Source organism: Lathyrus oleraceus, chromosome 4 (assembly GCF_024323335.1).
Source record: "Lathyrus oleraceus cultivar Zhongwan6 chromosome 4, CAAS_Psat_ZW6_1.0, whole genome shotgun sequence".
Taxonomy (NCBI): domain Eukaryota; kingdom Viridiplantae; phylum Streptophyta; class Magnoliopsida; order Fabales; family Fabaceae; genus Lathyrus; species Lathyrus oleraceus.
In genome coordinates this window covers 163919698-163933821 of record NC_066582.1, presented here as the reverse complement: position 1 = coordinate 163933821, position 14124 = coordinate 163919698, and positions in this window count along the sequence as shown.

Sequence of the window (14124 nt, the reverse complement as noted above, 5' to 3'; positions counted from 1 at the left end):
CTAACTCCTCAGGCAATTCATAATCTTCCTCAACCCCTTCTTCGGCTTGATAGATAGGATTGTCGAAGTCATACTTGGCCATAGCAGTGTCGTTAGTAGTGAGATCCGGGTGATCAGTTTTACGAGGTGTTTTTTGGAAAGAAAAACGAAAAAGAAACATTTCCGTTTTTGTAAAAGTAAAAATAATTGAAAGAAAGAGAACACAAAATTGTTTGCAAAAGCTGTCCTTTATCGATGATGAAAATAGTTGCGAAATGTAACTAAATGGATGGCCCTACTGATGAGTCATTACACCTTGGTCAAAGTGTAAGACTTTGTTATGCATGTGATAAAAGGAAAACAATAAAAGTTACTCCTTTAGTAAAGTAAACCAGACGACTTTTTCAGACGACCAATTGTCGAGCTTTTCTCCTGGGACACACGGGCGAATCCAGCTATCTAAGTCACAGTCGCTGTCAGCCTTGTCTTCATCTGCAGCATTGACGGTGTGGGGAGAAACCAAACCCCCGCTGGAGAAAGTACCGGCTTCATTCTTCTGAGACCCCAGTGTATACCCCAATCCAAACTTGTCTTCTTTTATGATTGGCTCCACAAATTTGCCCCAGCCTTGGGCATTACTAGCCTTAACCACTTCAACAGCTTGCTTGTATGAAGAGATAGAAGTCCCGACCTTCTCAGGCTCAGGTGAAAAGATAGTTTCGGGCGCGACCTCACCGATGTTTATGGCTTCGAAGCCCTGACACAGTATCTCATGCATCTCGCCATCCATCTCCACATACTTAAATGTAGACAGGTGGCTAACAAAAATATCCTCTTCACCACATACGGTGACGATCTGACCTTCTAGTCCATATTTGAGCTTCTGGTGGAGAGTAGAAGTAACAGCACCGGCAGCATGAATCCAGGGTCGACCTAGCAGACAACTATAGGCAGGCTGGATATCCATCACATAAAAGGTACTCTTGAATACCTGTAGTCCAATCTTAACTGGAAACTCAACTTCGCCAAAAACAACTCGCTTAGAGCCATCAAAAGCCCTTACAACTAAATTACTCGGCCTCAGGGTGGTGTCATCGCAATCCAACTTCGTTAAGGCTTTCTTTGGGAGAACATTCAGAGAAGAACCTGTATCAACCAAAACATGGGAAAGCACCGTCCCTTTGCATTCCATTGTGATATGCAAGGCTTTGTAATGATTCCTGCCCTCAGATGTTAGGTCATAATCGGTGAAACCTAGTGCATGACTAGTGTGTACATTCGAAACTACCGACTCCAGCTAGTCAACAGTTATCTCTGGGGGAACATAAGCCATATTCAGTACTTTCAACAAGGCTGCTCTGTGTGCCTCAGAGCACATCAATAGTGAGAGAATGGAGATCTTTGAGGGTGTCTGATTTAGCTGGTCGACTACCTTGTAGTCACTTTTCTTGATAATCCTCATAAACTCATCCACTTCCTTCTCGAATGCGGTCTTAGGAGGAGCTTCCTCGGTAGTAACCTCTTCAGTGGATACCTGTTTTCCTTTAGCCTTGGCAGCTGCCTCAACTTCAGCATTCGTGCGCAATGTTGATGGTGCAAATAGGCGTCCACTGCGAGTGAAGCCACCAATTCCTCCAACATTGTCTACAGCGGAGCTACCAATGTCAATGTCTTCTTCGTTAACTTTCTGCCCCTGGCAGTAGATATCAGCCCCATAGTGCCACGGGATAGCACTGTTTTTCTCATACGGAACAGGTCCTGGTACCGTGATGGTGACCGGACCAATCAAAGTCGGTTGAGGGTTGTTAGAGTAAATTGGTGCTGGACTTTCTGAGAAATATATTATTGTCGGAGCGGGTCTCTCGAGAACATATATTTCTTCAGGAGTGAAATAAAACGTTACTGTCGACACATCATTCTTCACTGGACGAGTCTGATCGAACTGAAGACAACCTTCATCTATCAGTTGCTGAATACCCCTTCTCAAACTATCACATCCGTTCTCAGCGTCTTGACAATTTCCGCACTCTTCCCCATAGCCCGGGAAAATCCGTCCTTTCAAGAGTCGGTCTTTGACCACCGATAGCGAAGTCTTCACTTTAGTCACATCAGAAACCAAATTCAAAGTTTCCCCACTATCAACAACATTTATCCTCTGCCCGCCGTGAGCTGGCATCGGGTTTTGGATAACATTAGGCACCGGAGAAAAATTGATAGCATGGGCATCTCTCAAATCTTGTACCTTTAGCCGGAGAGCCTTGCAATTATCTGTAGTATGGCCAGGTGTGTTGGAGTGAAAAGCACATCTGGCGTTGACATCATAACCTCTAGGCAGATTGTTGGGATCGACCGGTGGGGCCAGAGTTCTCAATGTAACCAGATTCATGTCAATCAACTTTGGAAGTAATACAGAATAAGGCATTGGGATTGGCTCAATGACCCGGTCCGCCTGCCTTAGAGGTTGTTGATACGGTCTCTACTGACCCCGATTACCTCCTTGTTGTTGATTGTTGTACCTGGGTTGCTGTTGCGGATGATACTGCGGTTGAGGAACAGGTGTTGAAATAGTGACTGCGGCCACTTGATCTTGATAATAATTAGGGCGTCCTCTGCCGGCATATACAACGCTCGTCTCACCTTCTCTTCTTTGCTGACATTACCAGCAAACGGTTTCTTGGGAACTGATGAGTTGTAAGCACTATTGTCTTGAATTCGGCCCATCTTCAGCAATCACTATCTCTGCAAAGCTGATTGACGGGCAAGCAGCCAATCTCTTGATATAATTGCCTTGAAGAGTGTTCATGAACATGTCCGTCATCTCCCTTTCAGACATAGGGGGTTGGACGGATGCAGCAATCTGTCTCCAACGCTGAGCATATTCTCTAAAGGTTTCCTTGGCAATCTGAGACATTCCTTGCAACAAGGTCCGATTTAGAGCCATGTCCAAGTTGTATTGATATTGCTTGACAAAAGCCTCTGCCAAGTCTTTCAAGCTCTTGATGGTAGTACGAGACAAATGAGAATACCATTCACGAGAAGCTCCAGTTAAACTGTCTTCAAAATAGTACATCCACAGCTTTTCATCTTCAGTGTGAGCTCCCAACCTTCCCAGATAAGATTGGAGATGAGTGCGTGGGCAAGAAGCCCCGTTGTATTTCTCAAAAGTAGGGGGTTTGAACTTGTGCGGGATCCTTACTCCCTGAACCAGACCAAGATTGGTGACATCAAAACCTAAGGAATTTTGAGACTCCAAAGATTTGAGCTTCTCAGCAAGCTTATCCATACAGGGAGTGGTCTCGAGGGCCTCGGCGTGCAAAGAAAATTGATCATACTGACAATCTTCAGTAACGGGGCGCCCGTTAATCCGAATCCCTTGATTCACATTGAACCTTCCGCCAATACCATTCCCAACATTTCCCATGTTGCCAACATTACCCAGGTTTCCATCAACATTTGCGTTACCCGCGTTTCTAGTGTTCACAGGGTTATCAGCGTTCCCAGGGTTACCAGGGTTCCTAGGGTTACCAGGGTTCCCTTCAGCACTTGGTATTTCCACCTCTGGATCGTGCCTCGGTTGCTCAACCTATTCCTTCAGCTTCGCCTGGCCTTCTGCCATACCAGTCATCAATGTCATGAACTGATCCATCCTTTCACGCATATCAGCCAGTTCTTTCTGTATCTAGTCCATTGCTAGTCGTGGACGGTTTTCCTTTGTCGGGTAACTGTGAACTCGCTTGGGACCAATAATTGATTGTAACAGGGAACAAACATTAGACACTACGGTGACACCTGCAAAACAAACAAGGGTTAGTATGTATGTATGCGATGCACTGCTTATTCGATTTTAAGGCCCCCCTTAAAAAGGGAATACCCCGCAAATGAATAAGCATGAGATGTTGGATGCAAATATGCGGATGATGTTATGCAATGCAATGGCATGTCAATCAGGATGGCTGGATCCGCTTGAACATCTATCAGGTTGCACTGCCTGGAGAGAAATTAAGAGGATCAAGCAAAGCACACCAAACAAAGGTCATGAGATGGATCATGTTATCTTTAATATCAACCATCCATTTTTTGGTGGATTATGGTTTACACCTTATCAACACCCAAGTTTCATTGATATTAAGGATACCTGAACGGATCGACCATGAATCAAGGGTTTGTTGTAAGTCACGAGCATGGAGTTTAGGTTAAGAACCACCCAAAGGGAGTGTACTAAAGTTTAAACCTGCCAAACATGTTCTACAAAAGGTTCCCATAGTCATAATCCCATCTTTCGGATATTATCGGAGGAACGACTACTCGTATTCCAAAAATATTCTCAAGAGAGTAATGTCTAACCACAATCGTATCAAATCTTACACTTGAACGACTTTCGCACTACGTCCTACGAATAGGCCAAGATGGGTTTGGTAAACTAAGGTCCTTGGCTTCTAAGGTCTATATTGGAAAAAGTAATGTCTAACCACAACTTACTTGTGTGACATTATTGATCTTAACATGACCTCCACCAAGTGAATGGGCTTGCAAGTCAACTTGTTAAGGAATAACTCCACACAAGTCAACAAGACTATGCCATTCTCCTATCTTAATTGCACTCGAGTCCGGGTATAGAACTCATCTCACAAACAGAACCAGCAGATACGGCAGTCATATGTACACAATGCAATAAAGCAGGTAAATGCTGAAAGATAAATAACTGTACAAAAGAATAAACACCCAATAAACAAATAACCTGCAAAAGCTAGGAGGGACTCGCTTAGGGAAACCGGGTCCCCAGCAGAGTCACTAGCTGTCGCAACCTGAAAAATGGAATGCGAAAAAAAACAACCGGCGAAGAAAGACAGGAGAGTCGCCATCGTGCGTTATTTATCCCAAAGGAGGGAAAGGAAACGCTCGAAGTAAACCTGGAAAAAGGAAAGGACAAGACAAGGTCTCGCAACCAAATCTTTGGGTTCGGGAGTCGATTATGCGAAGGGAAGGTATTAGCACCCCTACGCATCCGTAGTACTCTACGGGATCCACTTTTGTAGTTCTTGTCTAAAGGGTGTGGGTTTATCTAATGTGTTATTTACTAAAAAAAGGGGTCAAAAGAAAATGACTCGCACAGATGTCGCATCCACTGCATACGTATCTCATCTGAATATGAGAATCAGAGTCTTTGTAGCTCAGCTACCTAGGGGTTAAGGGTAATTGTGCTCGCTAAGACATCGCGTCTTATGCCTACGTATCTCATCTGGAATGAGAATCAGAGCAAGCCGTAGTTCGGCTAACTACGGGGTTATGGATTGGGTTTTGGACGAACGACGTTACTACGCAATCTACCGGATGCTCGACCTTTGGAGACTTACTCGCCTGTAGTAGAAGGAGTTAATGTGTTCTTAGGAGAAGAAAAATCAATGAGTTGGTAGGGTTAGGGATGCTCATGCAGAAGGGAAATCCTAGACGAAGGAACCTGCATAAAGTAAACACACAAAACATTGCCTCCTATCGAGGTCTTCCAGCTAAGAAAGCGGTAAAAATACTGGAAAATGTAAAAGTACCACACGGATAAAGATCCGAAGTAACAGTAATTAATGGAACAAGGAAACCCTGAGATCCTCCCAAGCTATCACCATCAAAGAAAGTGAGTCAGTACAGGTAATCAGAATGAAACCTCCAGGCGGTATCCCACAAATAAAGTGGAACACCAAGCAAACCATCTCTGCAAGAGTCATATGAGCCCTCACAAAACAAAACTCAACAAACAGGTTAGAGAAACAAAATAGGGTAACCAAGAGTTGCCCCCAAATCAAAATGTAACCACATGAATCATGCCATTAAAATTCACAAAAAGCAAAGAAAAAGAAACCAAGGGTAGGAGGCCTAAACCTCTTGTCAAACACATGCATCAAAAGGGTATCAAATTCACTCATAATACCTCATACATTTAGAGCATTCAAATTAAAGGCATAAAGATGATGGATATAGGGAAAACCTGATTGGAGAGATAGGTTAAAATCAAATGGCACGGTTGGATTTGCAAACCAATGTTAGGGTTTGCTTGAGCTGAAAGTGTGTGAGTCAGAATGAACCTTTCAGAGTTGCCTGGAGGTTACTGCAGATTAATTCTCACTCTCTCTGTCTAGGTTTCTCTTCATGTTTTGTTTCAATGAAAACTCTAGTATTTATAGCCTAATACTGGTAGCTTAGTGGGCTTTTGAGAGAGGTCCAAGTTTGAGATTTTTTTTTTTATTTATTTATTTAAAAAAAAAAAAATTCGTTTTTAGTTTTTTTTTTTTTGCATAACACGTGGGCTTCGCCTAGCGAGCATGACAGCTCATGAACAAACCTTTGCTCCTTCAAGATTAACGTTTTGACTGACGAATAGACCACTGTTGGAAGTAACTCAAGTTTTTCCCTTGTGTTGACTGATCATCTAAATAGAACCCACAAAGTGTCCTGGATGATGTTCAAGCTTCTTGGAGCTAATTCCGATTGACATGATGAAATGCAATGTATCTAATGTTAAATGACCTAAAAATGAATGCGTGAATAAGGAGGACAAATTTTGGGGTGTTACAACAATTATTCATTTATACCACGGGAAAGCACGGGAAACAGTCACAAGAGGCCAATTTAGGATCAAACCAAAGAGGTAAACTGAATCAAGACTCGTCCTAGTGAGGATATAACTCAATAGGGAAACCCATCCCAATATATGTGTTGGGAGGAAGCGAAAACAACCGTCGTCCACGAGGATATAACTCAGTGGGGAATGCGGAAGGGAAGATAAACACTTTTTGCTTAAGGGGCTGACTCTACATTAAGGGATCAGACACCGACATCTGCTTGGAAATATATTACCAACTAGCAGAGGATAACAAACAAAAGATATATGACAAGAAATGCAATATGAATATCCGAATGTTTGAAAATTATATGCACACATGCGTGATTTATGTATGATGAATGCTGACAAACAGACATTTCTAACACAAACAGCTCCAAGGAGTACCAATCGTCCGGTACTACTGTCGCATCGCGCGAAAAACCGGCGGGAAAAGAAGAAACAACAGAGCCGCCACCGTGCGTTATTTATCCCAAAAGAGGGAAAGGAAACGCTCGAAGTAAACCTGGAAAAGAACATGGTCTCGCGACCAAAGAGTATGGGTTCGGGAGTCGGTTATGCGAAGGGAAGGTATTAGCACCCCTACGCATCCGTAGTACTCTACGGGATCCACGCACACTAGAAAGGAAAATTGGTTGCTAAACACTGCTCAAATACTCACACACACTGGCTGAAAGAGACACAAGAAACTGACTGAAACTGACTCGGCAGGATACCGCATCCTGGGCCTACTTAGTCTATCAGGCATAGACATCAGAGTCGAAGTAGTTCGGACTGGGGAAACGACACATGCTCGCTAGGATGTAGCATCCTATGCATACGTATCTCCTCGGACAAGAGAAGAATCAGAGCATTCGTAGCTCGGCTGACACACACACAAACAGACAAAGGCAAAGGCAAACGTGGAGCCCGACTGCCAATCACTGGACTTATGTCAGCATCCGAACCAAAACACACACAAGAAGGCAAACGTGGAGCCTGAATGCCAATCACTGGGCTTACATCAGCATCCGAACCTAAACACACGCAACAGGTTGATAGGGAGTCGGGGACTCAGCCTATAACTGTCAAACACACACAAACAGACGGACAGCAAATGCTAAGGAGTCACAGACTCGAGCCTAGCAAAGGTCAGACAACACACACAAAAAAAGAAAAAGGGCGCCCGGAGAGATCAGCTCAATCTCCTGCCTACATACTTCATCTGGTATGAAGATCAGGGCGATGTAGTTCCCCTACGCAGGGATAAGGATCTAGCCTAACCAGATAACAGAGGGAGACACAACTAGGGAGACTACGACTCGAGCCTAGATGTTATCATGCAAGATCATCCCTAAGTTAAGGTTTCTAGCTAAATGGCACAAGGGCCAACCTATCCTAAGTATGGCTCACACAGGAAGCAAGCCACACGCACTTAACTTGCACAGGAAGCAAGCCAAGCAAAACCTAACTTGCACAGGAAGCAAGTCTAAACTAATCCTAACTTGCACAGGAAGCAAGTCAAACGATCCTATCTTGCACAGGAAGCAAGTCAAACAATCCTATCTTGCACAGGAAGCAAGTCAAACAATCCTACAAGCACAGATAGCACACGCTATACACAAACAAGTGGCTCAAACAAGGGTTAGGTTTTAGTCAAGGGGTCATATCAACCTCAACAAACAAACCTCTGGAACTGGGTGAATGCGCTCTTAACCTTGCCATTGAGGGGCTAAGGTGAAGCAGATGAAAGGTGGGTGAAGATAAGACTTCACAGCTCTTATCCCTGGCCTGGGAGAGCTCAAGACAAGAATGTGTGGGTTCAGAAAGTGGGAACCCTTCTACACATTTAAAACTGACTCAACTGTGCAATTGCACAAGATCTTGGGTTTGTATCTGCAATGCATCAACACAGTGGTGTGAGCAAAGCAGATGACACACTGAATAGTGGGGGATAGATTGCATATCCCTACCTTCCACCAATTGCCTCTTCACTTAGGAGGACTTTGACTCTATGCAAGGACAAAGTTAAACATCCACAAACATTGCCTCTTAAGGAGGACTTCAGACAGTTGCCTGGCCAAGTAACAGGCCAGGTCTTCCAGACTACATGAAGTAAAAGAGACATACCTCAATGCAAATTGCTTATACAAGCAAAGCAAAGCAAAAAGTTCACAAGGAACTAAGCAACTAAAGCACCTGAAACAGTCAAGCAGATGTTAGTATACCACTTCAGACAAAGCAGACAGGAACAGATACCAACAGTCAATTAGAGGCACATGGATGTGCAAAGCACAAGGCCTAAGGCATGTGAGCCAAGCCACCTACAAAACACACAAGTCAGTCATGGTGTTTAGGCAAGCTCAATCAAAAGAATTGGTCTCAATGGCCATTTGATGGTCAACCTGAAAACACAAGCTCAAAGGTGAGTAACAGGACCACTAGGACAAGCCTGGGGTCAAAAATGAATGGAAAAGTCAAAACAGCAGAGGATGAGTATCCAAAATCATGTTCCAACAATCAAGAAACAAAACCAATTGGGTTCACATTCATATCAATCATCATCATCATTTCATGAACCATTTAGGTCAAAGTATGGCAAACAGAAGCTCATAGAAGTCAACAGCAAGACTTAACTCAAAAGCAATCTAAACATTTTCCAAAAATCACCAAATAAATCATGATCAATCCTCACACATAGCATGGTAAGCATGTCAAATTTCATCTCATTTGGACAAGTGGAAGGCAGTCAATGAAAATCAGAAAGTCAAAGCCATTTTGAACATGCTCAAAGAAGTCAACCAAACATGCATCAACTTAGAAAAATCATAAGTCAAGAATGGTGTATGATAAATGAATGGGATCAAAACCATGGCAAATATGAGGATGTCTAGTTATCACATGTCAAATTTCATGTCCATCTAATAAAGTATGAGAATTTCACAAATGAAATGGGAACATGTGTCACACAAGGTCAACATTTGTCTAGGCAGGGAAGAAAAATCTCAAACAAATGGAAAATAGTTCAAATAAATCCAAGAAAATTCACATGTAAACTAGACATACAAGAGTAGGTTCATGCAAAATTTGGGGTCATTTGGATGTAAGGAAGCATGTCAAACAAAATTGGGAAAATGCACATTCATGTTGTGACACCAAATGTAACCTCTAGCTTCAAAAAATCATATCACACAAACCACAAATGGGAAATCCACAAACTTTATACCAAAATGAAGATGAGTGAGTCTAGTTTCACCACAAAAAAATTCAAACTCATTGGATGCAACATCATTATTTCACAATTGAAATGGCAAGAGATATCAATTTTGTCACATTTCACAAACCCTAGAGCCAATTAAAAACCACTCATCCAAAAATTCTGGAAAAATAATGATAAAAAGGTAGAGATCAAGATGAACATAACACCAAAAATCCCATTCAAATTGGATTAAAATTGAAGCATTTATGATTTTTGTAAGATGGCCATGGCAAGTGAAATAAAGAAAATGAAATTAAATGAAATAATAAAACAAGAATGGCAATTTGGTAATATGTGAGTCCACTAATTGAAGTGATGTCGTTTTGGGCCCAGAATTGGAATTTTTTCATTGGCTGGTGAGTGCAGGCATGCATGCAACGTGAGAAATGGGGGAAAAAGGTTCTGGGCAAATATTTGGGATTAGGGTTTGATGAACAGTGCAATCTCATCACCTTCAAACACGATTTTTTCCAGAAATTGAAATTGGATATATGGAAATGACCAGCAAGCAATGACAAACATGAATCTAACAACCATTTTCATTGAAACCTCGTGTGTATCATGAATCGAGCACAAACACATTTCCACACTAAACTTGTTTTCAAAATAGCTTCATGAACACACAACCATTTCAAAAAATAAACACATCATGATAACCAGCATAGAAAGACCTTTTGAAAACATATCACAATTTAACAAAATAGGGAGGTCGAGTTTTTACCAAACTTGAAGGGCAGTAGAGATTCAGCTGGTATTTTGATAATTTTGAAGTGAAACTTCTGCCCTAGAGCTTTGCCTTGATGTATGATGAAGGTTGCTCTTTGTCAAATGCTTGTGTAATGTCCATTCAACATGATGGAAGGGTGTGCTGCTTTGTGTTGCTGTGTTGTATTGGCAAGGCTAGGTTTCTTGAGGATGTCAAGTTGGTTGTGGTAAGCTGCTAATTTCATGACAGGAAGTGTTGTGTATGGATGATGAAAACATATTGCAGGGCTAGGCTTGGTTTGAAGACAGAAAATGGAAATGGCCAAAAGCAGCAAGGTGGTTTAAGAGAGTGTGTGAAGTTGGTTAGGTTTTGTTGCAAGGCAAGGTTTGAAGAAGCAATGCAGGGCTCAGGCAACTTTGAGGTTTTGGACAGGTTTTTGGAGTTTGGCCAAAGCAAGGTGAATGGCTGATCTATGACAGATTTTTCTTGGCAAAATGCAAGTGAGGTGAGTTTGAGGTTTGTTGGTTAGGTTATGTCATCCAAGTGGTGAACCAAGTTGCTGTTGATTGGCCAAGCAGGGTTTTTGCTATTTGGAAGCTTGGGCAGAAAAGTGGAAAATGCCAAGTAAAGTCAGTTAGGCTTTTGGCTCTTGCTGCAAGGTGTGATTTTGGGAGGGTGTTTTATGCTGCTAGTTCATTTTCATGACAGGAAATGGTGAGGAAAATGGTACTTGGTATTGTGCCATCCTTGTCTCTTGACAGCTTTTACAGAAAATTGCCAAAGTAAGTGAATGGCCTTTTGAATGAATGATGTGTGCAGGGTGTTTTCACTGCTTGGGCCAAAAATGGTTTGTGGCTTGTGGTTCCCTAATTCTTCATGACAGGAAATAAGGTTTTTGAAATCTCTATTGGAAGTTGCCCCCTTTTTTGACAGAAGTTGCAAGTGTCAAAAACAAGGTAGATGATTTTCTGCTGCAATCTTTGATGGCTTGTGAGGTTATGTTGTTTCAATCCAAAGCAAGGTCATGCTGTTGGATATTGGTCTATGGTATGGCAAGTGTTTCCTTTGTGCTTGACAGAGAGCTTGAAATGCCAAGAAAATAGCAAGGTGAGGTTGGAAAATGAGTGAAAGTGTTTGGTCTGCTACTGGTTTTGGACAGAAGAAAAATGAGATGCAAATAGTTAGGTCAGTTGAGAGAGTGAGCCATGGCCTTGTTTAGTCCTGCAGGGTTTTGGAAAACACAATGCAAGGTGAGTTTTTTTGAGAAAAATCAGAGGGCAAATGTCTGGCCTGCTGTTGGTTTCATGGCAGGGTTACTTGGCTTTTTTCTCTTGGACAGGAAATTGGGAATGCAAGTAAGAGATTCAGCCTCAGTGAATTGGTATGCTGCTAGTCCTATGTGTGTGTTCAAAACAGAAAATGATGGCCAAAAAAATTCTGCTATGGGACAGTACAAGTATGGTTGGTTTTTGTCCTAGGCATGGTTTTTTGTCCTTTTGAGTTGTGACAGCCCTTTTTTAGAATGCCAAAGCCAAAATCAAAATTTAGGGAGTGAGTGAAGGTAGTTTTCTTGCTGGTTTGGATGTTGGCTGCCAGGCTTGGTTTGTTGTGTTTTTTGACAGAAAATAGCAAGGTGAGGGCAAGGTGAAATCATGACTTTCTGCTGCATTCTCCCCTTTTTGCTTGTGACTGCAATGAGCCTCTCTTGACAGAAAAGTGGTGCTGTCCAAACTGCTATTGGACAGTACAAGTTATGGCTATTGCATTTGGTTGTTGAAGCAATGTACTTTCCTCCTCAATCCAAGCAAGCAAGGATGGCTTTATGTACTGTTGGAGTATGGCTGCATAATGAGGCTTCAAAAGTGACAGAAGAATGATCAAGAATGCTGCTAGAAGTACCAAGCATGGCAAGGTCCATGGGAGTATGGTAGTAGCATAGTGAAATTTGTACTTTTCTTACAATTCAAGCAACCAAGTATGATTCACATGTGCTGCATATTTTGACTTTGCAAACACATTCTAAATGACATTTCTGAGCTTTCCCAATTGGCCAAATGTTGAAAAAATGTTTATACCAAAAAGTCAACTCTTGGTCAAACTTGCATTTAAATGAGAAATGTCAAAATATGCCCTTTTGATTGGTGAAGTTTTGGCTCATGAAATTTATATTTTTGGAAAGAGGGGATCAAATGTGACTTGTAGGAAAAAACCCCACCAAAATTGGCCAAACGGTTTGGGAGATATGGCCCTTTGAAGTTCAAGATTTTCTGAAATCGATTCGATCATAACTTGCCAACCACACATGGGAATTGAGAGTTCTAGGACTTTTTGGAAATGGGAGAACAAGATCTTCAACTTTCATGTTGGGCAAAAATTCATTTGAGGCTTGTATCAAAATGTAAGTTTGAGGATCAAGACTTTCCATTTATGGCAGGTTTCAGTTACAGGCCCAGTTTCCATTTTGGGAAATTTTTGATCTGGCTTCAAATTCTTCCATGATGGTGTTTGGCATGATGTATGATGACTATTTGGACATGAATAAGTTCCCACAAACCAATTCCACTCATCAAATCACTGATTAAATGGACAGTTGACCAACAGTTGATTTTTAGGGTTTCTGCCTGATTGTGCATTGACTGATGAATTCCAAACCCTAATTCCTTGAGAACTTGACTTCAAATGATGTCCCAAGTTGTATGAACTCTTGATTATTGATCATGGTGCCCAAATTCCACAAGAATGACCACCATCCACTGCTTTGACTGACAGTTGACTTTTTAGGGTTTTTGACTGTCTGTGTATGAACTGATGACCTCTGAGCCTTCAACCCTTGACATGAACACTTCAAATGGACCTCCAAGTCATGTGAACTTGTTGGACAAACCCTAGGGCTTTGGCTCCTTGAGAATTGTGCTTGTTTGCTTGGTTGACTGATCTCCTGATCAGTTTGACCTAATTCTTGCTTGCTTGCTCTTGAGGCAACTGAGGGTTATGCAAATGCTATGCAATGGACCATGATATGCTATGACCTAATATGAAAATGTATGTACAATGACAGGTGCAAATTTGAGGTGCTACAGCTGCCCCTATTCAATCAGCTGGGAACCCGAATGGATGAGAGCAACGGCTGTCAGACTTTCAGGGTAAACAGGGATTGAATACCAAGAACCGTAGAATTTGCACAACAGGGATCCACCAATGGAAACGTCCACTGGGATTTGATCTAAGAAGAAACACGTCATTTACTGATGACGCCTGCAATTGACAACTTCAGAAAGGCGAAAACCATTTACCGATGGTTAGAAAGCTTGGAAGCTTGATATTTACCGATATCAACTTCAACACGACCATTTACCGATGGCGGCTGGGAAAACAAATTTCTGAAAAACAAACCATTTACCGATGGTTAAAACTTGAGACTTGATATTTACCGATATCAACTTCAGCCAGACCATTTACCGATGGCTACTGCAACTGGGGATCCGATATTTACCGATATCGAAGAAAACGGGGCCATTTACCGATGGCATCTCCACTTGGGGAGGAACAAAATCTTTGTGGTGTAATCAGACAAGACGTTTACCGACG